We start from the raw sequence: 6,059 nt of genomic DNA, 5'->3' as shown, positions 1-6,059 counted from the left end.
AACAGTGAATATAAACAGTCTGCACACCCTTACTGAAACTGCATGTGTTTGTGATAAAAAACCAAAAAAACAACTGTAGGGCGCTGCAATCACCTTTGTTTGGACTTAGGCTGCTGCTCTTCTAGGACAGATTCTGTCTCTGTCAATACATAGAAAACTGGGCACAAAAAAGAGGAGCGCAAAGCACCAAGTACTTAAATTAATTATTTATTACAATTAAAAACAATGTTAAAATGGATTCAGCATATAGCCGGAGGCTAGATAAATCAAACAACTGTACAGAAACAAGCTTGTCCTAGTAGTACAAACAAGCTGTTGGCCAAAAATAATTAACATATGGTACCATATGTAGAAATATATAAATACCACTAATGAGATCCAATCCGAGGACTGCTGAATATCATAGAATTGCTCCTTTGGAGCTGAATTGAAGGATAATGTGGATTACTTGTATTACTAGTCCGGAAAAGAAGCCACCATGTAGATACAAGCTTTTCTTAATATCAATCCATTTAGCAATTTATAATAATCATTTCCTTTGCGGGCTCAATTTGGAACCCAAACATTTGCCTGTAACTTATAGCAATAAAAGGATCCACCGCAAGGTGCAATTCTGGCACCAGAAAAGAGATTGATTATTTCAGATGTTCTTAATACTTTTGTATTTTCAACAATAGCTTGTCAGGTTTGAAATTGGCATAGTCCTTATTCATATAGATGTGCCAGAATAATAGTAAATATTTATAGGCACCAGAAAGGAACACATATGTTTACTTAGCTCTCCTTTGTAGATTCATAAGTCCCGAACTTCCGATGTTAGTAATCACTCCAATAGATGTTAGAGGCAGTCAACGAAAGAAAATCTCAGCAAGTATCACAAAATAGCTTGCTATAAATAGCTGGCCAGCACTTGGTAGAAAATCAGCATATAATTATCCTAACTCGTTTCCCGGCGAACCGCCGCTTCATCAGAGGTAAGTATAATGGCATGATCCGGCCAAACTGATTTAAATATCTCAAAAAGGTCACATGAGATTAATCACATGATCGGCATCTATCTATCAGGGGTCAGTATAATGGCAAGATCCAGCCAAACTGATTTAAATATCTCAAAAAGGTCACATGAGATTAATCACATGATCGGCATCTATCCGGAAATGTCCACCCGAAATAGCAGTCACTTACGGAAGTGTCCAGACTATATATTTTAAGTCACATGATCGTCAGTGATCCTCCGGAACCAACCCACAAGCTGTCATTCAGCGCTAGAAGCTGTAGTCTCTTGGAATCCGGATAATAAAGTCAGAAATGACCAGAGTAAGATAAAATGCTTATCCATATATATAAAAAATAGTAATTGTATAAATTGGGTGACAGATCTTCACTATGTTAAAACATAACCAATAAACTTTAAAATTTCTACTTATACATATATATCGGAATCTTATTCCCGAAACAAAAATATACATATATGAACTCCTAACATGATCCACAGATATAACTAATTAGAATCCTAAACAAATATTCTGTAGAGCCATATGATGGTCTTGATGTCATTCACTATACTTCAAAGAGGTCAAATTGTAAATATACTTATCCCTTATGGGATGAATAATATCCTCATCATAAGAAATAATCAACTTCCCTCTGTCTTCAATAGGACTAACAGATATATAGAAGCATGTTAAATCACCTATATAGATAGAAAAACACACGTGAGGTTACAAGAACACTCAGAAAGCTAAACAGAATAAACACAGCCTCTAGACTAACATATATTGTTGAGTTCAATACTATCGTTAAGTCCAAATGGTAACAGCGTTTTTAATCTGAAGATCCAAAAGGCTTCACGTTTGCAAAGCTTATTAAAACGATCACCTCCTCTAATAGTTGAATCAATCTGTTCGATTGCTCGAACTTTCAGACCCTCTAATTTACCTTTTTGGCATTCATTAATATGTAACGATAAGCTGTGGGATTTGATATCTTTTAAAATGTTACGTCGATGTTCCAAAAAGCGCACATTAAGTGTGCGAATAGTACGTCCAACGTACTGAATACCACATTTGCAATTTACAACATAAATCACATAGACAGAACGGCAATCCAAGACTTTCTCGATGGTAAAGCTTTCACTTGTTGAAAAAGAAACAAAATTCTTACACTTGTGATCAGCAAACAGGCAGGTAATACATTTGTTTTTTCCACACTTATAAAAGCCATTGGGTCTAGATGTTAACCAGCTTCCCAGGGATGGATTAGATATATACGGTTTAGCTTCTAAATTGTTTTTGAAAAAGCTTGGAGATAATTTATTTTTAAGATTCTTGGATTTTCTAAAGATGGTATTTCTACCCTTATCAATGAAATGACCCACACAGTCATCCAGTTCTAATAAAGCAGAGTTTTTAGTAATAATCCGTCTAATTTCGCCTGCATAACTATTATATTTAGTAATGAAAACCAAAGCTCTATCTATATTAGTCTTTTTTGGACCCGTAGTAAGGAGATAATCTCTGTCTGAGTCTCGAGCCTCAATATAGGCTTTTTGTACCAACTCATCTGGATAACCCTGTTCTAAAAACACTTCATATAGTTCCTCAGAATGCTTAACAAAATCCTTGATATCTGAGCAATTTCTTCGCATACGAAGGAATTGACTTTTTGGTATACTACTTTTCCAAGAGTTCAAATGGCTACTTCTATAGTGTACATATCTATGGGAATCTACCTGTTTGGAATAATTCTCCGAAACAATGGATAAATCTTTTATATGCAGAGTGATATCTAGATAGTTCATTTCTGTTGGATGATGATTACTGGTGAATTTTAGACCAAAATTGTTAGTGTTTAAATGTGATATAAAAGATGAAATAGAAGATGAATCCCCATCCCAAATAAAAAAGAGATCATCAATGTACCGTCCGAAAAAGACCAGGCTCGCCCCAAGATCCGCACCCCATATGTACTGCTCTTCGAACAGACCCATATATAGGTTTGCAAAACTCGGAGTGAACCTGGTCCCCATCGCCGTACCTTTAACCTGTAAATAAAATTGAGATCGAATAAAAAATAGTTCTGATACAATATATAGTGTATAGCGTCAAGTATGAGGTCTATTGTATCCTGTTGTGATAAATAATATTTAACTGCAGCTATACCCTCAGAATGAGGGATGTTAGTATATAGCGCCTCAACATCACATGTTAAAAATTGATATGAGGGTTTCCAGACAATATTTTTTATTATATTCAAAAAACTTATAGTGTCTCTAATATGTGACTTCAACTTGGTCACTTTAGGTTGCAAATGTGTATCTACAAAAACGATAAGTTGCTAGACAGAGACCCAACACCAGAAATAATAGGACGGCCAGGAGGTGATATAAGTGATTTATGAATCTTGGGTAAATGATAATACGTGGGAATAATTGGATATTGAATAAATAGAAAAGCATAAGTATCCTTAGAGATTACACCGTTGGTCAGTGCATCATCCAACAGACATTTGAGATTTTTCTGAAAAATTATAGTGGGATCTTTATCCAATTTGGTGTAAAAAAAGACTATTGTTTAGCTGTCTCATCGCTTCATTATGATAGTTCATCACATTCTGTATAACTAAACCCCCCCCTTTATCGGCTGATTTAACAATAATTCCAGAATCGCTCATAAGTTCCTTAAGGGCTCTCCTTTCCCTAGGGGTTAAGTTATCCCTTAGTGGTTCTTTTTCAGCCTTAGCACATAAAGTTCTAAATTCATCCATTGTGTTCTGGTAAAAACTCTCAATGAGAGGACCTTTGAACTGGAGGGGGTAAAAATCCGATTTCTTTCGGAAAGTTGAAAATCTATTTGAAGAATTAATATCATATAGCTCAATTTCTGAAAGACCTCCTGAATCATGACTTTCCTCCCTTAAGGATTCTAGATGTAAAAGTGCCTGCCTATCCTCTTTATCCAACACTATCGGTGAAGCCTCACTTTTGGTTTTCCTCAATGCTTTATAAGCAAAATAACGTTTCCTGCTTAATGTTCTTACATACCTGTTTAGATCAACAAATAAGTCAAAAAGGTTAGGTTTACTAGACGGGGCAAATTTTAAATCCCTTTCAAGTAATTTTAATTCTGTTTGAGATAAAGTCTTGGATGAAAGGTTAAAAACACCTTTGCCTGTTAATATCGGCGTGTGTTTTTTACGTGACTTAGCAGTGCCTCCTCTGGATCCCGATTCTTCCTCTCTTGTTCTTTTGAAAGAGAGGAAGCCTTTTTCTTGCACCTTTTGTGCATAAGCTGGCGCGAACATTCCATCTCCTAAAAAAGAAGAGGAATTGGAAGCAGCAGAGGCACCCTGTTCGTTACACCCATGTTGATCATTACAACTGGTACTTTTTACCAAGGGGCTTTTATCATTTGTCACATGTTCACTGTGAGTAAATGAAGATTTTTCTCCAGTTCTATTATTCCCTCTATTTGTGTTCTCCTCTCCAAATTTGTTATTTCTTCTATTCATATTGGACATACCCCTGTTGGGTGGTGCTCTAGAATTTATACCATAATCAGAGTTAGAAGGATTCCTTTTTGTGAACCTCTGATGTTCAAATCTATATGGGGAGGATTGGTCTCTAGAATGGAATCTTCTCTGATCTGTCGTTCTATACTGAAATCCTGTATGTGAAGTATCCCTCCCTCTAAAAGGAGCCTTAGATTTTTTTGAGGTTATAGGATCTGACTTGATCAAGTTTATAGTCTTTTTATTGCTATATGTTTCAGGCAAATGTTTGGGTTCCAAATTGAGCCCGCAAAGAAAATGATTATTATAAATTGCTAAATGGATTGATATTAAGAAAAGCTTGTATCTAAATGGTGGCTTCTTTTCCGGACTAGTAATACAAGTAATCCACATTATCCTTCAATTCAGCTCCAAAGGAGCAATTCTATCATATTCAGCAGTCCTCGGATCGGATCTCATTAGTGGTATTTATATATTTCTACATATGGTACCATATGTTAATTATTTTTGGCCAACAGCTTGTTTGTACTACTAGGACAAGCTTGTTTCTGTACAGTTGTTTGTGATAAAGCCTGAAACAAAGATAAATCATGTGATACCTTTTTTTCCTCCTTTACTTTGACCTTACAACCCCAAAAAATCCAAAAATTTGAAAAACACTTTTTATTTTGTTAGGAAAAAGAAAGGAGAATATAATAAACCCTCTGTAATACCCTGGTTGCATAAGTGTGGACAACCCTAAACTTATATTAGGTGGAACCACCTTTTGCTTTTATAATGTAAGCTCAATATCCATCAACTTCCAGAAGAACCCCTTCCTGTGCACAGCCCTCTTTAGGTCATTCAACAGGTTTTAGATGGGAGAATCAAAGTCTTGGCTCTTACTGGACCATTCCAAGACTGATTTTCCTTTTCTTAAGCCATTCCTTGATAGACTTGAATCTGTTAGAAGGTGAAATTTGAATAGAAACTGAAGAAAGGGAAACTTGTTTTGGAGTAGTACAGTATATTTAAGGGGGATGGAGGATAAACAGCATTGAGCAAAATATATTCCACACTACATCCATAATTCAGTTTTTTCCATGTATATTGTTGTCCAACAGTTTGTGAACTCAATCATTAACAATTGTTTTAATATATTAGCATCATTGTGTTAGGTAAAGGTTCTCTGACACTATTGTTTTACATAGTGTCTTGTACACTATGCTTTTATTTAAATAAAAAAAAAAAAAATGGAGCCACTCTGTACTACCTTTGCTCAGAAGAGTACCTGTAAAATAACACTCAGAATGCAACGCTAGCTGGACTCTGCTACATACTGTGCTATTCTCTTTCACAGGCCAGTTTCCTCCATACATCACCAGCCGCCTGTCTTGTGAGGCACAGTATGCAGCTGGACTCGGCAGCAGGATTCAGCTGTTCACAGTATTTTACAAGCAATCTCCCAACAAATGGGGACACATGCATAGTACCCATTATATATAAAACTAAAGGAATAACCCCAGGCCACCCCACCACCCTTACAATGATAGATTGTCTTTAAGCGACTT

This window comes from Mixophyes fleayi, chromosome 2 (assembly GCF_038048845.1).
Source record: "Mixophyes fleayi isolate aMixFle1 chromosome 2, aMixFle1.hap1, whole genome shotgun sequence".
Lineage (NCBI taxonomy): Eukaryota > Metazoa > Chordata > Amphibia > Anura > Limnodynastidae > Mixophyes > Mixophyes fleayi.
This window is presented reverse-complemented; position numbering follows the sequence as displayed.